At 49.0% G+C, this 24,249-nt stretch overlaps 1 protein-coding gene across 1 annotated transcript in view; it reads left to right on the forward strand.

Annotated features, from left to right (window-relative positions):
• The window catches only part of MARCHF6 (membrane associated ring-CH-type finger 6), a 1,612,715-nt gene that overhangs the window by 579,120 nt on the left and 1,009,346 nt on the right, over nucleotides 1-24,249 (forward strand). The gene's annotated exons all lie outside the window — the stretch shown is intronic.

The raw sequence follows: 24,249 nt of genomic DNA on the forward strand, positions 1-24,249 counted from the left end.
AACTTCATCAAAGAGCCAGCTCCTTATCAGTCTTTTGGAGCTTTGGGTAATTAGTCTAGAATTGAAACTTTCCGAGCATCCTTCAAATGGGGCACTGCTGCACATCCTTGCACACAATATGACAGCATCTGGTACTGTACCAAGCAGGGCGCTGTGTGGTCTTGAATACTTTGGACTCCGCAGGAGGAGCAGGGTGCTACAACCACATCTCCACATCTCCACAGCCTACACTTCCATGGCAGGAGATTGAGCAGCAGCAACTGAATGTGTTTAACTTGCTGACATAGATGGTTGATAACATCCTTGTGACCAGACACAATTCCATGAGGCGATCTACCTAGGGCACTGCAAAACAATTGTCGCTTTGTTTAATGCCTGAAACACAACCCCATGTGAGTGAAAATTTCTGATGTTCTTTTATTTGATCTTTTCTTAACCCAGCAAACCTTGTGATGGGCATAGTTAAAAGTTATTTATCAGCCATTTTGTCTGTATTTACCTGACCGACCATCTTTATTTAGCTTATAGTGTGTTTTATAAGGGGTCTGATACACATATTTTTGCCCAGCTGTTTATGTGTCAGTTGGACCTGAACTTGGTCTTTACATTTCTCATGTGCATGCCTTTTGAGTTTGCTCCTTGTGATTACCTCCAGACGTTACCTTAGTGAACTACAGGTTCTGGTGATACAAGCGCCTTACACCTTCTTTCTGGACAAACTGGTACCGAGATCTAGGGCAGCCTTCCGCTGAAGGTTGTGACTTCTTTCCACAGTGGCCAATCAATTACTCTTCTAGTGTTTTTGCCCTGTCTTGACAGTGCAGAGACACTTCGTCAACATGACCCTAAAATGTCAAACGTCTTCTACATTGCCTGCACAAAAGATAATCAGCTCTTTGTGAATTTCTCTGAGGCAAAGGAAGAAAAGTACTGAGCAAAAGAGGACCTTGTCAAGGTGGATAGTACTCTGTATTAAAATTGGCTACATGCTAGCCAAGAAGCAGATTTTTGAGGCCCTGCAGACTCATTCTACCAGGGTCAAAGCCAGTACAACATCCTTGGTGTGAGGGGAGCCTTTAATAGACTTCTGCTGGGCTGCAAAATGGGCATCAATGCATTTGTTCACAAAACACTACTGCCTTGAAAGCCAAGTCCAATGGGAAGGTATTTCAACAATTGATTCTGCAGGACTTTGTGTTCTGAGTCCGGTCCCCAGACCTGCCACTTTTGGGCAGTACTGCTATGGTGTCTATTAAAAAAAAAAAAGGAATCTATAGTTGGAAGTATCCATCAGGAATACAAGTTAATTACCTTTGGTGATGTTTTTTCTGTTGAATGCACTATCTAACTACAGATTCCTCTCTGCCCTCCCACCTCCCCATTCTGTGTAATGTCCTCTTAACAATCTTAAAAGGTTGCAAATTCGGAATCCGCACACTGTCTAGGCTCCACGTCTGAGGGTGCAAAAGAGGAAAGAGACCAGGAACTGACGATTCGTAGCATGTGTTGGCAGCTGATACACATGTTATGCATACTCCTGCCTGCAAATAGTTTTTTCTCTCGAGGATGTTTTATGACCAGCGGCATGTTGTTTCTCCTCCCCCTTGAGATATTGCAAATGTACAATGGCTCCTTTGTAATAAAGTTTTTTCCTGCCATTGGGCTTGGATGGACTGCGTCGGAGCTCTGCAGCATTCCATGCCCATGAGCCCTACGGTCAATAAAGACCGCACCCGGAGATCCGGTGGATGACACTCACTGATTCTAGGAGCCGCGTACACATTACCTGACAACAGTACAAACAAAACCGTCGAGAATGACCGTCTCCGGGTGATGGAGACGAAAAAGAACGTCTTCTGACGGTGCCCTCGGTGCGTGACCAAATACGCACACTCGGATACAAATGAGGTATGTAATTTATGACTCTCTCCGTTGCATAAACAGGACAGGTGCCTGGCTTGGGCATTATTCAAAAATAAGAAGACTATTCAGACCTGTAGGGATCAATGCCTGGCACACACCATGGAACTGGCAGCTGAGGCGGAGTACTCGCACAACAGTAGCATGGAAAGTGAAGCTGGGGCTCTGGTAGGAGATGGTGTGTTCATTACCAGCCCCCACTAAACCACTTACGGTTTATCCTGTGGAGAAGAACATGCTCAGGTGCATGAAGAGGGGCCCACATCACCATGGCTCATCTCTGATTTTGGGCCAAGGACCAAAACAACGCCTAAGTACCGTGAGTACAGTTGACCCCCATGTAAAGAAAATCTTACACTCCCCTTCACTACCCCTGCCACGCCGTTGTGCGCCACAGCCCTCGGACTCAAGCTGACACCGTGAGTGTGCAATCAGGCTAACGGGTCACAGCACGAGGATGGTTCCGGCACTTTGCCATTACTGAAGCATAAGTCGATATTGACTGAGCCACCAGCACCTAAGCATAAGTCAGCGCCAATTGACTCACAGGTACAAAGCATAAATTGGCACCAAAGGCTGACAAGCAGGCTGTGACCGCAAGAAAATAATCTGAAAGAAACACGTAGTGAGAGATTCCTTACCTTAGAATTACCCCCAGGCGTCACAAGATCTTAGCTACGCAAAATCTGTGACATTCTCGCAGTCTACTTTGATGAGAAGATTAATAAAATCATTGGTGGTCTAGAACTAAACAAAGAGACTGGTGTGGACAATGAAAACGATTCATCAGTTCCAACGATGTCCGGGGAAAAAAGAAAAGGGAACAGATAAAGATCAACAGGCTATTCTGGAGCACTTCCAGATCCCCACTTAGGAAATGTTTAATAAAATAGCCTTGAGTGTTTCCTCTGGGTCATTGCTGGACCCTCTCCCGCAGAGGATATGGAAAGAATTCAACTTAGAACTCTTCCCCCGGCTGCGCCAAATTTGTTGCCAATCACTGAGTAGCGGAAAGGTCCCAGACTTCTGCAAGCAATGGTGACCACATTACTCAAGAAAGCCACACTCCATGCTCTATGCCCGTCCAACTATAGGCCTATCTCCCTGCTACACTATCCGATAAAAATTCTGTGGCGGGGGGTTAGTAAATCTTTCTCAGTTTTTAGAAGAAAATCACCTGCTAGATGAGGTGCAATTAGGGTTCCGCCCTGACCATGGAACAGAAACTGCCCTAGTGCCAGGCCTTGACGATCTAAGAATGCGAGCTGACATTGGCCACTCGGTGCTATTAGTACTACTGGATATGTCAGCCGCATTTGATACGGTGAATCAGAGTATCCTGTTAAAAAGACACACGGATGTTGGAGTTAAGGGTCTTTAGAAGACAGTGTCCTGAAAGGTAAAAGTTAATAGGCAATTAATCATAGCATGCACGTAGCAAACGTGAATAAATAGTGCAGGTGGCGACGCAAGTGAAAGAAAACAGCGTAGTCGGCGCCCCTTGCAAGTGGTGCAAACTATTTACAGTGGGTGGCTAGAACGGCGCATGTGACATTGTGATATCACAGTGGGCACAATTAGTTTTGGTTCAGATCTAAAGCCACTAGGAGAAAAGTGCGCCTGTTATTCAGGCTGTTGGGTCGACGGCGTTTCGATCCAGAGAAGTTAGGATCATCATCAGGACTGGTTGTCTGAATTGGAAAGTGCTGTGGACAAAGGGAGCATATATTAGTGGGGCAGAAGGAAGGGAAGGAGGGGTGTGTCCAATTTAAGGAAAATGGAGCCCTGTTTACCTTTAAGGGATCCCAGTGATTATGGATCCTAAAGATTAAGTAGAGGAGGTAGGTTGGTATACGGCAGCTGGTGAGTCACCGATAAATTGGTGTCAACGCTAATGGGCCAGGCGGAAGTTCATGTCTATTGTAGCTGGTCCCTTCCTGAAAATAAAGCAAGTAGGAAACAATGAATGAAAACTTGATGATTAGCCTGTCCTCTAGTCTTAATATACGAGTCTATACTACTAAATTCATTATTTTTTACACGTACGGAGAGACCTGTTCCTCCTACTGTAAACAAACATAGTCAACACGCCCACCATCCCGTGATTAGGATACGTTTCCACAACTCCCGAAACGTCATCACCCCCGCCCCACCTCTACCTCCAATCACTCATGACCTCGTCATACAGGTCGTCATTCCCCCGCCCCTATCCCCGCCCAACACGGAAGTATTGCTCTTGCCGTGCAGCACCCGTCCAGAACCTGACTTCGAATGTACACGGACGGTCACGCTGATTGATAGAGGTAAGCTTCGGCCTCGATCTTACTACATTCCCTTCAGTTTGCCCTACAAACCAATATCTTGGTTATTGGCCACTGATTCTGTCCCCCTTTTTATCCCACAGCGCCGACCGCTAGCGCGATTCGGCCGGCTAGAATGCAGTACCCGCAACTAATCAATTAACTGAGCAAGGCCAACCCACAAGGCCAGAGAATACCGATTCTTCGGTAACGAGGTATGTTAATGCCCTCAATTTATAGGACCTATTTAAAACGCTAGTCTAGCGACCTCTTTTCATTCATTGTTTCCTACTTGCTTTATTTTCAGCAAGGGACCAGCTACAATAGACATGAACTACCGCCTGGCCCATTAGCGTTGACACCAATTTATCGGTGACTCACCAGCTGATGTATACCAACCTACCTCCTCTACTTAATCTTTAGGATCCATAATCACTGGGATCCCTTAAAGGTAAACAGGGCTCCATTTTCCTTAAATTGGACACACCCCTCCTTCCCTTCCTTCTGCCCCACTAATATATGCTCCCTTTGTCCACAGCACTTTCCAATTCAGACAACCAGTCCTGATGATGATCCTAACTTCTCTGGATCGAAACGCCGTCGACCCAACAGCCTGAATAACAGGCGCACTTTTCTCCTAGTGGCTTTAGATCTGAACCAAAACTAATTGTGCCCACTGTGATATCACAATGTCACATGCGCCGTTCTAGCCACCCACTGTAAATAGTTTGCACCACTTGCACAGTGCGCCGACTACTCTGTTTTCTTTCACTTGCGTCGCCACCTGCACTATTTATTCACGTTTGTTGCACCAAGTCCCATGTGGTTGTCATTACATTCTATGCAGTGCTGTTTATTTAACTGTATCCGACCATGAAATGAATGTTTTCCACATAAAACTGAATACGTTCTTTTTGACAAAACTATGAGTTATCTCCTTCTTGTCCACCTACGTAATGCTACGTGCATGCTATGATTAATCGCCTATTAACTTTTACCTTTCAGGACACGGTCTTCTAATTGCACCTTATCTACCCAGTCCTGACTTGGTCTAAGGGTTATACTCCTGTCTTGTTTAAAAGGAGTTAAGGGTCTGGCATTAAAATGGCTCCAGTCATATCTGTCGGAAGAGTGACCATTCCACCCTTCGTATCCACGAAGAGCTCCGTCCAACATGGGGCTCCTCAGGGATCGGCAATAAGTCCGATTTTATTCAATATATCCCTGCGTCCACTCATCCCTATTATTAAATACTTTGGAATAGAACTAGTCAATTACGCAGATGACCCGCAACTCATGTTCTCAATGGAAGGGAATCAAGCAGTCTCCTTGGGCAGGTTCCATGACTGCATGCTAAGTACTGCAAACTGGCTTAGAAAGAACTATTTACAATTCAATGGAGATAAAACCGAAATGGTATATTGCTCTGTGACTTAAATAACCCTTCCACTAACTATTGAATTCCGGCTCACCCCTACAGATAAACCGTTTTTTCCAGCTAAAACAGTGCGTAATCTGGGGGTGGTGTTGTATAATAATCTGCAGTTGGACTCACAAGTTAACAAAACAGGTGGCACCTGTTTCGCCCCGGTTTCAGAGCTTTACGGAAGGTTCTTCTGTTACTGCCAACCTCAACCACAGCACAAGTGGTGCGGAGCATTATTCTGAGCAGGTTGGACTACTGTAACTCTGACGAGAATACAATTCAAATCACTCTGCATTATCTTTAGGGCAGTACATGGATTGGGATCTAAACCACTGCAGAGTAAATTCACCTGGTATATTCCCCGAGCAATCTTTGCTCATCAACAGCAAATCTGGTGAGCAGTACCAGATTCAGACAAGCATTTGCAATGCAATAGGTCTCGCATTTGCGAGAGTTTGAACTGTTGACATTGTAAATGATAATGCCTTTTATTTACGTGTTGGTTTTTAAAACATAAATGAAAGGCATTGCCATGTACAATGTAAATACCTTAAACTCTCGCAAATGCGAGACCTATTGCATTGCAAATGCTTGTTTTCGGACTGCAGTGACAGCAGGCACATCGATGTGCGATGCTCACACTGCTGTGCGTGTACTCACATTGCTCACTGCTCAGTAGTTTGAGAAATTACGGCATGACGTCATGCCAAGTGAGCACATCGATGCGCGCTGCTCACTTCTCACTAAAGGAGAAGTTACGGCATGATGTCATGCCAGGTGAGCATTGAAGGGGAAGGGAAATCCTCTAAAGTGTCATTTTCTCTCTGGATTTCCCTTCTCTTTTTTGAAACTCAGGAGCAGCAACATTGTCCCGGTGTCACCAGGGCTTTAAGTGGAAGTTTTTTCAATATAATATAATAGCCATAGTTGCTGCTTATTTATCTTATGCAACTAACAACCATTGAAAAAGCCAATAGTCCCGACTTGTTGTAGGTATGACTTTACTTGTTGTATCGTATATCTGGATCCAATGATTGAAAAAAGCAAAATACAAGTCAGGCGGCACACTCTGCTATGCACAGATTGTTAGCTTATGTGTTTTAAGGCATGTCCTTAATTACATTGGCCACGCCCCTTTGAGACCCCCCCCAGTTTTTTCATCCGACTTAAGGCCCTGACCTTAGTGCCTCTAAAATCTGGTGGGGTGAGCAGATCTACCCCATTCGAGCCCTGGTTCTCTGGGCAACTCAGGCTTGGAAAACGGCGTTGTCGCAGACTGGAACGGAGTTGGAGGCAGAACTATGCCACCGCCGAGAAAGAAAAGGCGGATAAAGTGGCTGAGTTAGTTTCCGACAAACCCAAAGGGGGTGTCTGCAAGCTTTCGATGCAGCTGCCACCGCTGTAGGGAATAAAAGTATCAGCAGACATACCTCTTGTATTTTGATTCATACAGAAAGCCTCCTACATTTCACCGACTTTTTCTCGATAGAAAAATGCTACAGCGTTGCAGGTTTGTAAATCGACAATTTATTTTTGCCGATTTTATTTTATCTGTAAAGTATCTGGTGTTCACATTACAGATCAACTCTTTATATTTTGAAATCATTCATCTCTCTTAGAGACCGGGCAACTGGAGAGCTTTAAAGATGCTCGGCTGTGCCCTCTCCGTTCTTCGATTCCTCTCTGCTTAGTTTCCATCCTCAGCATGCCGCCTCCTGCCGCCTACGCTCAATCGCATATCTGTTATTGTATGTCTATACATTGCCAGCACCTCATTTCATAGATCACGTCTCCTTTAAAACTGTGTCAGGGGGGCGTTGCCAGGCACCAACTGAGATGGCCGCTTAGTCCGGGAGCTCCTCGGAGCCTAAACCCGTTGCCCTGCAAAATCCGGCAAAATCCGTCGGTGCTGCACACTGCCTGCACCGGGGAGCTACAGCAGAACAGGTGGAGACCACTCCGGTCCTCCTACCTTCTCCCGGAGCCGAGTTCTGTGCCAGAGACTGAAGACCGGGCGTGGCCTGGAGACGCAGCTGCGCGGCCGGACGGCCTGAGTGCCACGAGAGGACCCGGCTTTGAGGCCTCCTTGGATCTGGACGGGTGCCGTGATCTGAGGCACTGGAGGTGAGGCGCGACCACGGGGAAGCCGCAGCTCTGCCTCATCGCATGCCGCAGGCTCCTAAATCTGCCTCGTGAGCCTTTACCCCCAGGTGACGTGTGGTCTCCGGCGCGCCGGGTGGAGATGCGGCCCACGAATGGCCTGGACATTGGTGTCGGCCATCTTGCTCGGGTATCGCGGAACGGCGCAAACACAGAGGGGTGCTGAGCCCGCATTCTAGGGAAGACCACCCACATCGCGAGCGCCTCTGGGGGAAGAACTTGAAGGCCGAGGAGGGCCCAAGTGACGACATCATTGGGAGCCGCCAGGGACCCCCTGGAAGACCGCATTTGCCCACGCGTTTAGGAACCTTCTGCCCAACATGGCGACAGTGGACAGGCTGGCAGCCCGCTAACACGTAGATTTTGTGCCCGTGTTTGCTGCGGTGGGGCCGTCCTGTCTCCCTGGAGGGAGTGTTTCCTGGTGCAGGCAATAGAGGGGGGCCTGGTCCAGGCGAAGACAGAAACCGCGCTTTGGCTCCTGACCTTTCAACCGGGTCCTGCCTGGAGACGGGGGGCCTCGCCGGCCGCCCTGGGGCAGACATCGCTGATACAGAGTGAAGGGGTCTGGTCCATGACGGGTGTTGGTGCTGAGGAGCAGCGTCTTACAGATTTCCGCCATACGAGGGAGGCACTGCGTTGCGACTATGCGGCCCAAACAACCCACCACTACGCAGACTAATAAACTTGATAAATATACTGTGCAAAAAGGGAGGTTACAGGTGGAGGGCTCCACGGGGGAACCGGCTGGGCATCAGGAACCTTTGCTGGCGTTCATCAAGACAGCTATACAAACGCTGGGCGCCACTCTTGAGACTAAAATCGACAAAGTCTCTATTGAGATCAATCTCCTACGGACGTACCTTGGTAAAACCTTGGAAAAAGCCAAAGCTAATGAAGCAGACATCTGTGTTCTCCAAGCATCTACGAAGGCCATGGAGCAGCGGATCAACGAACTGGTGCACCAACACCGGCAGAGGGCCGTACGCCTCGGGGACCAGGAAGGGAGGGCCTGCAGAAGTAACATTCGCGTGGTGGGGGTCCAGGAGCAGCTGGAGGGGCCCAGTGTGGAACTCTTCCTAGAGGACCTGATCCTAAACCACCTCAAATCCAAACGGCTGTCAAAGATCTTTACAGTTGAACGTGCCCATCGGGCGCTTATCACTAAGCCCAGGACCATCATTGCTAAAATCCTGAACTATAGGGATAGGGACGCCATTTTACAGACGGCCAGGCAGGTGGGAGACCTGAGCTATGAAAACGCTACGATCCGTTTTTTCCCGGACTTTACGCTCCAAGTACAGAAGGACCGGCGCTCTTTCACAGGAGTCAAGGCCGCACTTAGGGCGCACGGAATCAAATACATGATGTTTTTTTCCTGCCAAGCTCAAGATCATTGCCGGGGATAAATCCATATTTTTCACCACGCCTGCGGACGTACAAGACTGGATCGACCGGGAATCCGCCAGAATTGGAGGCCGGTCAGACGATGTGAACTGGAGAAGGAATCAGACTGGATCGCCAGCCTCACCGGCCGGGAGATCAATAGTTGAGACGGAAAGTCAACGCTCCTGGAGATCAAGATCCGCTAGTCCCCGGTGGGGGACCCTCAGAGAAGGGGCAGAACAGTGAAGACTATAAACTTGTCAACAAAACAGGTGATGGACCGAATGTGGATCAATGTCACACATTCATCCCAGTCCAAAGATCTGGGCCCAAATCCATCGTTTTTTTGCACTCCACACCACCCTGGATTAGACAATGGCGATATGCAAATCAGCTCTGACCCTGTGCCCCATGGGAACAGTCCAGTCCGAACTACAACAGCCATGTCCTTCCCAGAACGGAATCAAGCATCCGAGGACCGGACCGGTTTCGAGGTAACAGCATGGGAACAGTCCAGTCCGAACTACAACAGCGACTATAAACTTGTCGGCCTGGTCCTCAACTAATGTAACGTATGGATGGTGCTGGTGCTGGAATGGGTGCCACATATGTCTTTTTTTGCAACCGAATTGATGGAGGGGGCCGCTTGCAGGCTGTGAAATTGGCTGCCCTGGTCTCGGCTTTGCCGCTAAGGGACATATACTGTGGTGCGGCTGGAGTGTAGATGCTCAAGTGTATTTAATGCTTGATTGGGGCGGGAATGGGCGGCGGCTGGAGTTGGGGCCGGTGCACGCTCCTCAGAGAGAGGGATTCCTGAGGGGGGGAGACAGGAGGGTCGGTGGTTGTCTTCTTTTTCCACCCTAGGTTTGGGCGAAAGGCGCTCTGCTAATTGGGGATGTGGGTAGTTCTAAACCTATGGAGCAGGGATGTAGGGAGGGGGAACAGGGGGGTGGTGGTTAACAGTCTTTTGGGAATTGAGGGGGTTGGGTGGTCAGCTGTAGGGGGGGGCGGTGGTACGGGACGGGGGAGAGGCTTGAACTGGCCACATAGGCCCTGTCTTGATGTTTTGCAACGACCAAATTGGAGGATTGGGGCTGGTGGGGGGAGGCTGAAAAGGGAGGTTAGGCACTGTTTTGTGTTGTTACAGCATACAGAGGTTAATAGTCTACCGCAATGTACCAGGAACTTCGAATGTTTTAGCGCGACCCATATTTTCTACTGCTATGGGGTGGGATAAAAGCCAAAAGATTCTGAGTTGGAACGTCAACGGGCTGGGGGACAAACTCAAGAGAACCATAGTGCTGCAATTTGTTAGGCGACACTTGCCGGACGTGGTACTCCTACAGGAGACTCACCTCTTAGGTAACACTTGCCATGCGCTTAACAGATGGGGGTACTCCCTTGTTGTCCATGCCGGCTTTACCTCAGGGTCCCGGGGGGGTGGGTACCATGGTGAGACGCAGCTTTCCCATAGTTATCGACCATACAGATACGGACACACTGGGGCGGTATGCAGCCATCTCGGGTAAATGGAAGGGCCTTAGGCTCAACCTGGTCACTAGTTACGCCCCACCCGGGCTCCAAACCCGATCCTTTCAAGATTTAGGGATGTTACTCCTTTCCCTCCCGGACGGGCTGCTCTTTGTTGGGGGTGATTTTAAGGCCGTGATATCCGGGCACTGTGACGACACCCTCCAAGGGAAATCCCTGCTGGCCAAATGTGGCTGGCTGACTTTGCTGAGACGTTTGGTTTCACTGACTTATGGCGCTTCAAACACCCCGACGAAAGACAGTGCACATTCTTTTCAGGTCCTCACGTTCGTTCTCGCGCTTGGATTACATGTTCGCACCTCTAAAATACGGTACTACCGTTCAGGAAGCCACACATTTGGCGCGGGGAATCTCTGACCACTCCCCTTTATTTGTACATCTCACTATCTGGAACAAACGGTAGAGGAGTATAGCGCCTATTAATGCCTGGTACCTCCGTAATGCAGCTACGCTTAAAGCTCTAACTCTGGCGATTGGCCGCTATTTTGAGGAGAACGATGGCACGGTGGACTCCTCGGTGGTGTTATGGGAGGCTTTCAAAATCGTGCTTGGGGGGTAAGCCCGCTCAGCGATTGTGGGCCGACGTAAGGAGCTAGAGGCACAGCTGATCAAACTGGAGGGTGAGGTTCGAGACCTGGAGGCAGCGCCGATTGACTGGGTAGATTCACAGCGCACCCACCGGTTGACACTCAAGAGGACTGAGTATAAGGCATTGGCCACGGATTCCGCCAAAACCGTTCTAAGAGACAGGGAGGGCAGGATTTACGATCAGGGCGACAAGGCGGGCAAATTCATAGCCTGGTTTGATAAGAAGCAGCAGAGGGTGGTGGCGGAACTCATGACTGAGTCAGGCACAGTTGTTACTGAACCCCGTGATGTGGTCAAGGAGTTTGAGTGACACTATCAGAGGGTCTATAGCAGAGGCTCTTACCGGCTTGAGGAAGACTCGATTGACCTGCTTATGGACATCCCGCTTCCTACTCTCACGGAGGAAGAGCGGGAAATCCTAGAGGCTCCGCTTTCAGCTACGGAGTTAGGCCAAGCCATATGTGACCTCCGCTCAGGGAAAGCCTTGGGGCCGAACGGACTGCCCATTGAACTCTATAAGCTCAAACCGGACGGCCTCAGCCCCTATTTGAAATAGATGTTTGAGGAAAGCAGGGAGCGGGGAATGCTGCCGAGGGACCAATGTATTGCCACCATTGTGCCCATCCGAAGGATGGCAACCCTAGGGACCTGTGTACATCATATAGGCCTATATCTTTTCTAAACGCGGAGCCGAAGATCCTTGCTAAGGTTCTGGCCAATAAGCTCAGGCCGGTCCTGCCGTCACTTGTGCATCCCGACCAGTCGGACTTTATGCCACAGCGCAATACGGCACTTAATCGGCGCTGATTACATGGCGTACTGGGGCGCTGCCATACCCTTCGAGTGGAGGCGGTCGTGGTGTCACTCGATGCCGCTATGGCATTTGATACCTTTGAAAGGCCATACATGATGGCGGTTCTCCGGAAATTGGGCTTTGGTCCTGAATTCCTGAGGTGGGTGCATCTCCTTTACTCGGAGCCCCTGGTCCAGGTCCTGGTCAACAATAAAATCTCTGAGGTCTTCCGTTTAGAGAGGGGGACGCGGCAGGGGTGTCCCCTCTCGCCTCTGCTTTTTGCCCTATCTTTGGAGCCACTAGCTGCATGGATCCGACAGGATCTTTCCCTGAAGGGACTCCGTTGGGCGGATGGATGGGAGTACAGGATATCGCTCTACGCTGATGACATCCTCTTTTACCTCACTAGTCCTCGCAAGTCACTTGCGGTGGCAATGGACATCTTTGCTAGCTTCGGGAGGACCTCCTGCTACAGCATAAACTGGGGCAAGTCCGTCATGTATGTCCTCAGTGGCGACTCTCCGGTTGCTCGCCACGGCTGCCCGATTAAGATTGCCACAGAAGGGTTTAAGTACCTTGAGATTTTTGCCTCTAAAGACGCAGGCACCCGGTATGAGAGGAATCTCTTGCCACCTCTGCAATGGTTTAAGAGGGACTCAGCCTCCTGGCGGAAGCTCCCACTTTCTCTAATTGGTCGGGCGTCACTCTTTAAAATGATGGCGCTGCCGAGATTTTAATATGCTTTTCAAAACTACCCCGACCTGTTGCCGCAATCGTATTTTTCCTCTCAAGAAACTGCGCTTAGCGAACTACTGTGGTCCTGAATGCCCCGTATATCCCTCCAGAAGCATACGCTTGGTTGGTTCGATAGGGGTATAGCGCTCCCAGGCATTCGCAAATACTATTGGGCTGCACATCTTTTGGCTATCAACTAAGGCACGTACTGCAATGGTAATGACCCAGGGTATGGAATGGACAGGTGGCTCCTACTGGGGGGGGAATTACGAGGCAGCATTGTACTCTAGGACTGGTGTATGCTACAGGAGAAGACGGTCTATGTGGCTAGGGGGTGTCCACAAAAATGGGTTGGTGTCTGGTCTAAGTGGAATGAGTACAGGGGACACATTTGCGAATCCCTCCAGATTTCCCTGGTTGGCGAACCACTCAAACTGAATCAATAATGATGAAATGTACAGAGAACTGTAAAAGGTACCTAACCCCTGATTTTGCTTGATGTCCTAAGGTATAAAACTATGTCTTGCACTGGGTGACTGTGATGAACACTACTGTTTACTGAAATGTTAATTAAAAGAATTAAAAAAAAAAAAAAAAATTTAAACTGTCAGTGCAACCTAATAACAACTTATCTCCTGTATCCTATTTGTTGAGCCCACCAAACATTGCAGGTAGCCACTAACTCAAACTATTCCATCCTATCCCATTATATCAGAGCATTTCAGCCGAGAGCGTTACCTAACAAAGATATCTTCTAGGCTAAATTATTCCGATGTGGGGCTAAATTATCACGATGTGGCCAAATGTAAGATTAGAGAGATCTTGTTGTTTTGGACAATTAAATGCAGAAACTAAAGTATTCTTAGATGTCATTAAACAACCCCCCACCCTTAACAGAGCAACCTCACCGGCTTTGTAAGGTAAATAAAATAAAGCATTTCGCGAAGATGGGGATGATATGCTGCGCGGACCATGCGAGGGAGCTCTGACCTCAGCCTCCACAAAAAAATCTGTATTCCTTATTTGTTTGCCCCGAGTTGTGCCCTCTGGGCAGAACTTCACAAAATATCTATAATTGTTGTTGCTTAAATCAAGTACTACACAGAAACACACACTCAGAAAAACAGGAGTTAAATCTCGAAATGTCTGCATAACTGTTGGTGCTATCACACCCACGCAGCATGTTCACAAGTGCGTAAAAAAAGAACACACGGTGCAATTACAACCGGTCTCCCATGGTCTGCAGCATGTATTATGTCACCCATGAGAGACCACTCAAACTGTGACTACAGGCCTGCCATTGCAGTCTGTGCAAGCTGGTGCTAGCACCACCTACGACCGATATACGTTTTCTTATATCTGAGGTCACTACTTTTAAAACCTATGTCACTCCTAAGGTAGGACTTTCAGTCCTGAAGGCAGGGTGCTGGGTTATAGGTGTGTGGGTGCCCCTGCATGAGCAGGACACCCCTACAAACCCCGGAGTCGATTCTCCATTCTTTGTAAATGCGTTCAGCCATTTTGATACATATCGTAGCCCACTTTTCTACGCAACGGCTAACTATATAGTAGCTGTACTGAACCTGGGCATGTTTGGTATCAAACATGTTGGAATCATACCCGAGCACCGTTACCGGTGTTGGAAGTATGATTCCATGCACTGGGAGGCTCCTCCGGGAAGCCCTTAGTATTCCCGGTAACAGCCATTCAGGGTCTGCTAGCAAGCTAGTGCTGCTGCTGACCACAGACATGATTCCGACCTCCTGCTGCTGAGCTAAGCTTGAGCAGGGGAAGATAGAACAATAGGTTTCCTGTCACAGAGAGGTGTGTCCACCACCCAGACAGGACTTAAGTGTATTTGGCTGGGGGGCGCTTTCTAGTGCCACCAGACTGCTTTGAAGTGCACATTTGGTGCCCTCCTTGCGTACTCAAGTTTGACCAAGTTCAGGGAGGTCTTGGCTCTCGCTATGGCGTGAAACTGGACAAAGGACATGACAATATCCTCCCCACTGTCCAGCCCTTACTTTGGGAGGCACCCCTGATTCGTCCTAACCCCTTTCTTAGGATATTAAAGGCGCTTACCTGTGGGTAGGTCCTCAGATTCATCGTGGGACAAGACTCAAGCCTGAAACCACATCACTGTTCATCTGTCTGGACACTTGGACTTCGCCTGGAACTGAGACTGCATCAAGGAAGACTCCCTCTGCTCCTGGTCTTACTGTTCTGCAAGTCTTCTTTTTTGTCTGTGTCTATGATTCTTTCAAAGTCTTCAACAGACCTGTGGGCATCAAGGACACCCGAAGTAATCTCCTTTGGAGGGAAGGAATCCCTCCCCTGCATCTGCAGACTCCGCAACAAAGCTGATCAGTCTGCTGCTCCTGATGTACCATGGACTTTGAAAGGGTGGTGATTCTGCAACTCCCTCGAGGCCTCACCTGTCCTCTCTGCAAGTTTGAGGCAGTATCTCTTCGGAACCGCTGGAACCTAACCTGTGTGCACTGCGCCGGCTTGCCGTTGCCAAGGCTTGTTGGCTCTGCACTCCAGAGATCTTCGGGCTACAAGAAGCTCCAGACCCTAGTACGGCGTCTCAGCAACGTCGGAATCCAGGACAAGGCGCTGGAGTGGATCACCTCCTTCCTCGACGGGAGAACACAGAGAGTCCGCCTACCACCGTACAAGTCAGAGGCCACCGAAGTCATCTGCGGCGTCCCCCAAGGATCATCTCTGAGCCCCACCCTCTTCAACGTCTACATGAGCCCCCTCGCGGCCATCGTACGCAAACACAACCTCAGCATAATCTCCTACGCCGACGACACCCAGCTGATCCTCTCCCTGACCAACGACCCCGCCGCCGCCAGAGCCAACCTGCACGAAGGGATGAAAGAGGTAGCCGAGTGGATGACGACCAGCCGCCTGAAACTGAACTCGGACAAGACGGAGGTCCTCATCCTGGGCTCCTCTCCCTCCGCCTGGGACGACTCCTGGTGGCCTCCCGCCCTGGGCACCGCACCCAAACCGACAGACCATGCACGCAACCTGGGCTTCATCCTGGACTCCTCCCTCTCCATGACCAGGCAAGTCAACAACGTCTCCTCGGCATGCTTCAACATCCTACGCATGCTACGGAAGATCTTCTGGTGGATCCCCACCGAGACCAGGAAGACCGTCACCCAGGCCCTCGTCACCAGCCGACTGGACTACGGCAACGCCCTCTACGCCGGGACCACCGCCAAGCTCCAGAAGAGACTCCAGCGGATCCAGAACGCCTCAGCCAGACTCATCCTCGACATCCCACGAACCAGCCACATCTCCGGACATCTGCGAGACCTTCACTGGCTCCCCGTCAACAAAAGAATCACCTTCCGCCTCCTCACCCACGCACACAAAGCCCTACACGACCAAGGCCCGAGCTACCTCAACAGCCGAGTCAACTTCTACGCTCCCAAACGCCACCTCCGATCAGCCAACCACGCCCTCGCCGCCGTCCCCCGCATCCGAAGAGCGACTACAGGAGGAAGGTCCTTCTCCCACCTGGCCGCCAAGACCTGGAACTCCCTCCCGACCGACCTGCGCCTGACCCAAGACCACCTCTCCTTCAGGAAGAAGCTGAAGACCTGGCTGTTCGAGCAGTAGCGGCTCCCCCCCCCCCCCAGCGCCTTGAGACCCCACGGGTATGTAGCGCGCTTTATAAGTGTCACTGATTGATTGATTGATTGACTCTCCTCCTGGGAAGATTTATACCTCACTGCATCCTCTGCACCGCAGGCCTTCATCTTTGGTGAGCTGCTCAAGGTCATCTTGTGACTCCTGTGCTTTTGGCCTGTAGGTCTTCTCTTGCTTCAGCAGGTTCCCCTGCTTGCTCAGCGCCTGCTCTGACTCCCCTGCACTTGGGGTGTCCCTTGGACCTTGCTGTCCCAACGTTGCGCCTTCATCGTTTTCCATACCTGTTGCAGCTACCAAGGCTTGTTTATGTTCCCACTGAACACCGGCCCCCTGGTACCCGACTTCCGACGTGGGACAGATTGTGCACGGTTCCTGGTCTTCCTCAGTGTCGCTTTGTCCTCACAGCTGCAGCGATAAGGTCACGGTCTTCACTCCTGCATCCTCCTAAATTGGTGGGCATTGCTCCTCCGGGCTCCCTGTCACTCCTGAGTGCCATCAACCTCCAAGATCTTCTCTTCAAGAATCCACACTTAAATTCCACCGGACTCTGGCACATTCTTCCCCAGCTGCATCTTTCCAGATATCCTCCATTGTGGTCTACGGGTTTTCCAACGTCACTACGCACCTATGCACCAGGCTTCCCTGGTATAGGTATCCTGGTTCCTGGGGTATCCACGTGTGGGGTGACTCCAACTGTCTGTCTTCCACTGCGTTTCTTCAGGGTCCACAGGGAAGGGTCCTTCTTCAAAACTGCAACCACGACTTTCCCTTTCACCTCTATTGAGTACACAGCTGTGTTTCCACTCTGCACACAGCCTCCTTGGGGTTACTGGGAACTTAACTTGGGTGGTTCCTTGTGTCCACAGCTCTTCTCAGTCTCCTGGTCCAAGTCCCGACTTTGGTCACAGTTCACATTCCAGTTTCTTAGTATATGGTTTGGTCTCCCCTTGGAGACCACTGTGTAATGTGTTTACTTACCGCTTGCAACTGAAGTATTCTTGTTTATTTGTGTTGATATATCTGAGTAGGAGATATACCTATGTGTGATTGAGTGTTGTGTAATAAATGGACATATTTTTATAACTACACTGTGTGGTTCTTTCTTGTTTAACCAACACTACATGGTTAGATCTGGTAAAACAAGGTGCTTAACACTCCTTCAAGATAAGCCAGAAGGCTACTTTCCACAGCTACCTCTTAGGCAGCTTTCTGTGGTTGTCTAAGACCACTAAACTTACCATAAGCAATGTCTGGATTAGAACAAGGTGCTTCACTTAAATAAGTGTGCTCCATATACTAAGCCAGCCTCCTATATTGCCTGATTCTTCTAAAAAAGATGACTCTTCAGAGCCTGTACATCTTGTGGGAAGAAGAGACAACCCGCATAAAGAATGCCTCTCTCGCCTTTATCCTCATCATGCTGTGAAGGACTGTAACGTATGTCACACTTCTAGTGCAAAAACATTGTGGGGTAGAGATGGTAGGCTCTTGTTATGGCTCCAGAGGTCAAAAACGTACTCTTCTGGTGAGAACAGTGACACTTCTACCAAGCCTCAAAAAAGAATAAGACCCCATGACAAGGGGACCTTTGAAGACAGCAGGAAAGCACAAAAGACTTATCATGGGTCTTTTAAAATCATTGAGAAAAAGGATAAAATGTAAAAATTCTCCTCCAAAAGTGCTACCTCAGAGCCCACCAACCCTATTTCTAAGTCTTTAAAGCACATGCAAATTTCTTCTGAGCAGTTGACGTCGAGACCTAAAACCGAGAAGGTGCCCTCGCTGGTGTCTCAGTCATGGACGAGCCCTACCCTGACTATCACAAATGTGTCCTCCTCTACACTATCGGCGATGCTGATTGAGGCCACTTAAACTAATGATGCACCCATTACGTTGCCTAACATCTTGCAGACAACGATTGGAAAGTTGTCTCCACCGTCGATGGTCCTGCCGTCTACGTTACCATTAATGTCGAAGATGAGCTCATCCTGAGCCCCACCGTCGAGAAAGCTATCATCGTCAGATAGATTGTTGAAGAAGCCGTCGTCTATGGATACCTCTTCGACGGAACTATCAACACCACTGTCCATGGAACCAACGTCGTTCCTTCATCATTGACGTTTTGTACGACACCGTTGACTGCAGTACAAGTTTCAAAGACTATTCTGAAGCCTCATGACACTTCCCCCAGCAAAGTGTAATTGTCCACCACCCCATCTACTTGATTTAAATAATTCAGTAGATAAGAGGCCATTTGTGGACATGCATAGTCCATCTGAATTACAGGTCAAATATTAAGATGATGAAGAAGACTGTTAGTATGGACATTATCACAATCCTCACACCAAATATCACTGTATGTACTTCCATAATTCACAACATCCGCCGCCTCTGGTTCAAGTACAGGTATCTATGGTGCAGGATTACTGCAAACGATTTACGGATCCTACACAAAACATACACACACAACTTCCTCTGCCGCCACCTGTCCCATCTGCTCCAAAAATAATGCCACCTCCTGCAACACCAAGGATGACACTTGCCTCTGATATTGCTGTGCCGACCAGGGATGATTCATTATTTTCTGATGAAAGAGAAGTGGGTTAGATTCAGGACAACTACCCACCTCAGGATGAGTGGGATGATGACATAATACCTACCAAACATAACAAGATGATGGATGAAGTGCTAAAACATTTCAACCACTCACCCCAGTCAAGAGATCTCGGTTTAATCCATTGTTATTTTGCTCAGTATGCCACCCCAGTTTAGACCCAGCCGTATGCAGATCAATCTTGACCCTGTTCATCACGGGAACAATCCAGCCCGAACTGCTGTGCCAGGTCTCCCCTGGGCTGTAAAGAAGAATCATAGGACCGGTTTCGGGGTATCAACCCTCCTCAGCCAGTCTAGCTTTAATCCAGTGGCACAGCGAACAAGGGACCCATGTCTGGGCATACCCTTAGCCACTTAGTGTGAACATCGCAAACACAACAAGATAATGGACGGAGTGCTGAAACGTTACAACCACTCACCCCAGTCAAGAGATCTGGGTTTTATCCATTGTTGTTTTCCTCACGTAGCCACCCCAGTTTGGACCCAGCCATACGCAAATAAGTCTTGGCCCTGCTCCTCATGGGAACAGTCCAGCCCGAACTGCCAGGCCACGGGCCCCTTGACCGGAAACAAGAATTCTGAGACCTGTTTCAACCTATCATCCAGGTTAGCTTGAATCCAGTGGCACAGCGAGCAAGGGACCCACGTCTGGGTATATCCTTGGCACTTAGGGCGAACGTAGCAAATACAACAAGATGATGGATGGAGTGCTGAAACTTTTCAACCACTCACACCCAGTTCTGGGTTTAATCCATTGTTCTTTTACTCACTAGGCCACCCCAGTTTAGACTCCTCTACTTCCTCTCTGTAGTTCCGAATCCTCTTGACAATCATGGCTTTATCTCGGCCTGATCTTGCCCTGGTAACCACAATCCTGACTCCTCCGGGAGAAAAGAATACTTCACTTTGGAGGAAATCAGTACTGTTATTAATCTCAGAAGCTTGAAAAAGACCCTGGGCTTGATCGTATCCCAGTGGATCTGTTCATCTCTGAACCTACTATTTGGTCTCCGTATTTTACCCGTGTCACTAACACCATCATGGCAGGAGCAGACATTCCATCGTCCTGGAAGGGTGCGGCAATAATCCCTGTCCACCAAAAAGACCTAAATGTCGACCTGGCAAATTATTGGCCAATAAGTCTCATCGATTCCCGCCCGAAACGTTTTTGTAAGTTATATGGAACCGATTGCTACTCTGGATCGATGAGACTAAGATTTTGACATAATTTCATGCTGGGTTCCACACTAAAACTATTTTGGTCGACCTGGTTTTTAGGTTCCAATAAATAAGATGGAAGGAAGTAGATCTTAAGGCGGCATTCAACATCGTACTTGGAGATACATTATGTTGTATTCTTATTAAAATGGGCCTCCCTGACCCTCTACTTAGTATCAGTATTTGGCTCCTCTGTGATAGTTTTGCCCAAGTCAGATAGAGTGCCAATGGAGAAACCACTGATCTCTGCCGGAGAAGAAAGGGGGAAAGGCAAGGCTGTGTACTTGCCCCCACATTGTCTTTGCTGTTCATTAATGGGTGTATTGACTATCTTTTGGCCTACAACCGTGATTCCCCCGGTCCTTTGAGGAAGTAAGATACCAGCTTTGTTGTTCGCTGACAATATGTTGTTGGTATGGAAAAGCCCCAAAGGCCTGGAAATCTGGCTGAAGAAGTTTAACCTATTTTGCTCAGACTATGGCCTAATAATTAATGGAAGCAAAACTAAGTGCATGGCTATCCAACCCCATTGAGGATGTAGAAGGAATATTTTACTTGAGGGGTGTAGGAAAGAGCCTCTTTTGAACATGGTTAGTGCCCACTTTGTGCCTGGAAAATGATTTCGTTTCAACTGGAAATGCACACAATTCCTGCCAACCAGATCCTCTGTGCCAGATCTCCTTTGCTAAAACTGTACCTTTTGTTTCCACAGTTGGCACCTCTTTAGCTCACATATAAGCTCCTAGTAAAATGTACCACTGGTACCAAGGACCTTGTGGTTAAAGAGGGTCTCTAAGGGCTGCAGCACCAATTGTGCCAACCGTTGGGACCCCACACCGTGCACATGCACACTGCTACTGAATCCCGCGTTTCTTGGTACAGACAAAACTCAAGAGTTGACATGGCACATATCCCTCTGTGCAATGCCCTAAGATATTGCATGGGACATAGACAACCCTCTACTTCCTGGTGCCCAAGAAAGACAAAGGCCTGCGTCCTATCTTGGATCTCAGGGATGTCAACCGCTTCCTCCGGAAGGAGAAGTTCAAAATGTTGACATTGGCTTCGTTTTTAAAATATACTGTGCAGGATGATATAAGCCTTTGTGGATTTGGCGTTCACTAATGCCGGTATTAAATTCCTTCGTAGTTTCTAGTTGTGGTGCTCAAGGTAGGAGAAATCATCCACTTGTCTAAATTTGTGGCCCCTTGGGATCTACCAAATATTTACACGCAGGCCTGAGCACACACACAGTATTAGTCATTTGATTAATCAAGACAATGAGGAAACATGTGTTGGCTGAATCAACTAAAGGAAGAAAATTAAAAACACAAGAAGCCTTTTAAAAAAAATGTAGTTATGCACAACAACATTTTTAAAAATGGCTTCTTGTGTTTTTCATTTTCTTCCTTTAGTTGATCCAGCCAACACATGTTTCGTCATCTGGGAATAACCCACAACTTCCTCACGGCTGGAAAGACAATTATATGTACAGATCATAATACTTTTCTAGGGAACGCCTCCAATTTATATTAGGGATTGAGTGGTACCCACATTTCAATTCTTATTAATAAACACCGACACAATAGATCTGTAGTGTGATAATAGAACAATTTCTTATTGCTATATGGTTATGGCATTACTTATTATGATACTAATTAATATTTTAGGTATTATTTGCAAAGGTGCACCTATCAGTATTAAGGCTGGTGCAGAATCCTGGTTGAATCCAAATTCTAGAACCCATTGTATCAAGCATGCATGCTCTTATCCATATAATTGCTAGTGCTGAGAGATAGTACACCTGGCATATAGTGGGAGTTTGCATATACATTATTTAAAATGTGCCAGTGAGCCTCATTTAAGAGGCAAGGAGGTAGGAAGGGGCATACCGGTGTAAAAGCAACACAGTCGGTAAGCCTATGGAATAAATATGAATATTACGATAGCAGGAATAAGGATACACCATCAGTATCCATACATTTGTTAAAGCGTTTAATTCGAATGCGTCCTACCTCTTTGCCGGTTATAATTCTGTCCCAGCCAGGGTGGCAGAGAAATGTAAAGATGATCCAAGCTTCTATTTCTATGGTCCTTGGTGTAATCTATAATCTGAAGAATATGTGTATTTGATATAGTTAAAAAAATTCTTTCAGCATATACAAATGTTCAGCAGGTGCAGATTACACACCTGTTGGACTTGGCCCTTCTGGAAGGTTCACTCCTGAAATTTTTGCCTTTTAATATTACATGATTATAGTGATTTCTGGTCTTTGCGCACTTTGACACTGTGTCCCAATGTAAAGTGCGTGTGAAGTCTGAGTGCCTGTGGTGAGACTGGCGTGCCCTCCCATGGGAATGCATGGGGAATATGTGTGTCCATGGTAGTTCCTGATGTGTGGGGAGTGCAGGGGCGAGTTTGGTATGTGCGGACTCGTGAGATTGAATGCTGCACGATGATATGTGCAGATTTACTGTTTCTAGTGTGGAAGTGGCACTTCTAGAAGTTGACATGTCTGTGCAGTGAATGTGAATTGACTGTCTGGCTTGTGATTGGCTGGAGCTGGCTGGTGTGCCTGGCTCCAGGAGTCAGGATTGGTCTGCCCCGGTGGTGAATGGAGAGATCTGCATGTTGATGGGAGGGAGGAGTGCACTTGGGACCTGAATAGGGCTGGGCCTTCCCTCCACAATGCTGGCTCCACCCGCTGTGGTGTCTCTGATGTTCCTGACCCATCCTGTGAATAAGCCGAGGGGCTGAGCAAAACAAAGTGCTCAAGATGCAGTTGCATCTGGTTCACCCCTTGCCTACACCTTTAACAACAAATGATTTCTGTGTATAAAAGAGGGGATGTGACCCCATGAAAATGTTCTTGTTTCCTGACTTGAATCTACCAGGGGTGTGCTGCTGCTGGGGCCCAGGGGAAGGCTTGCCTCCCTGGGCCCTACCCAGCCCCTGGATGCCCTGGATGCTGGAGGGATTCTTTGGGACCCTTTTTGATTGCTTTTGGATTTTTCCCAGGCTTGCTACAGCCTTCCAGCGCCGGAGGAGCGCTCTATTTTGCTTACTGAACTTGCCCAGCTGAGGGAGAGCGTGGGCTTGGCAGCGCTGTGGTGCACTGTTGTCTTTAGGGAATCCCGGTGTGGGGATCCCCCCCCAAAATGGCTCCACTTCCGGTGCCTTATTTAATTATTTGTATTACGGGTGCCCACCCCGTTTATAGGAGCCTTAGTGGGTGCCTAACCCACTTCTACTTTTATTTTGTTCCTCAAGGGTGCCTACCCCTCAGTTTGGTGCCGACAATAAATGCCCCCGTAGTCCCACCGCGGCCGCCCCGAAAGTCAGGCAAGGTCACCTGTGACTGGGCGCGGCCGCAACAGGACCAGAAAAGGAAGCTGGCCAAGAGAAGGCCTCCCGCGGGCAGGGGCTCCGGTGAATGGAGAAAAACCCCCGGGCCGCCAGGAGAGAACCGCCTAATGCTGCGGGGCTCCTATGACCATGAGGGGGCCCCAGAAAAGGAGTTGGCCCTGACCCTTGCAGCTCATCACTAAGTCCCGTGTCCGAGATGGGGGACCGGGGGAAGCGGGCGCGTTGTAAAGGCAGGGCTCTCGTGTGGAGAGAGAGCCCCGCAAAGCACCGCCGCCCGATGAAGAGAGCTTCCCCCGCGCTGAGCCGGTAAGTGAAGCCGGCAGGAGAAGGGTATTAGGAAAACCCAGCCAGTGCCTCCCTTCAGGGCAGCCCTGCTTGATAGAGGGCTGCCCCAATGAGACACCCTCATTCACGGAGCCCCGGCGAGTGGGGCTCCCTGTACCCAGGTGCCTGGGGGATTTCCCGAGCGGCCCCGTCTGGCAGCGGACCGCTCCCCCGCGGAACCCAGAGGTAGGGCGGCCCCAGATGG

This window comes from Lissotriton vulgaris, chromosome 4_1, assembly GCF_964263255.1.
Source record: "Lissotriton vulgaris chromosome 4_1, aLisVul1.2, whole genome shotgun sequence".
NCBI lineage: Eukaryota > Metazoa > Chordata > Amphibia > Caudata > Salamandridae > Lissotriton > Lissotriton vulgaris.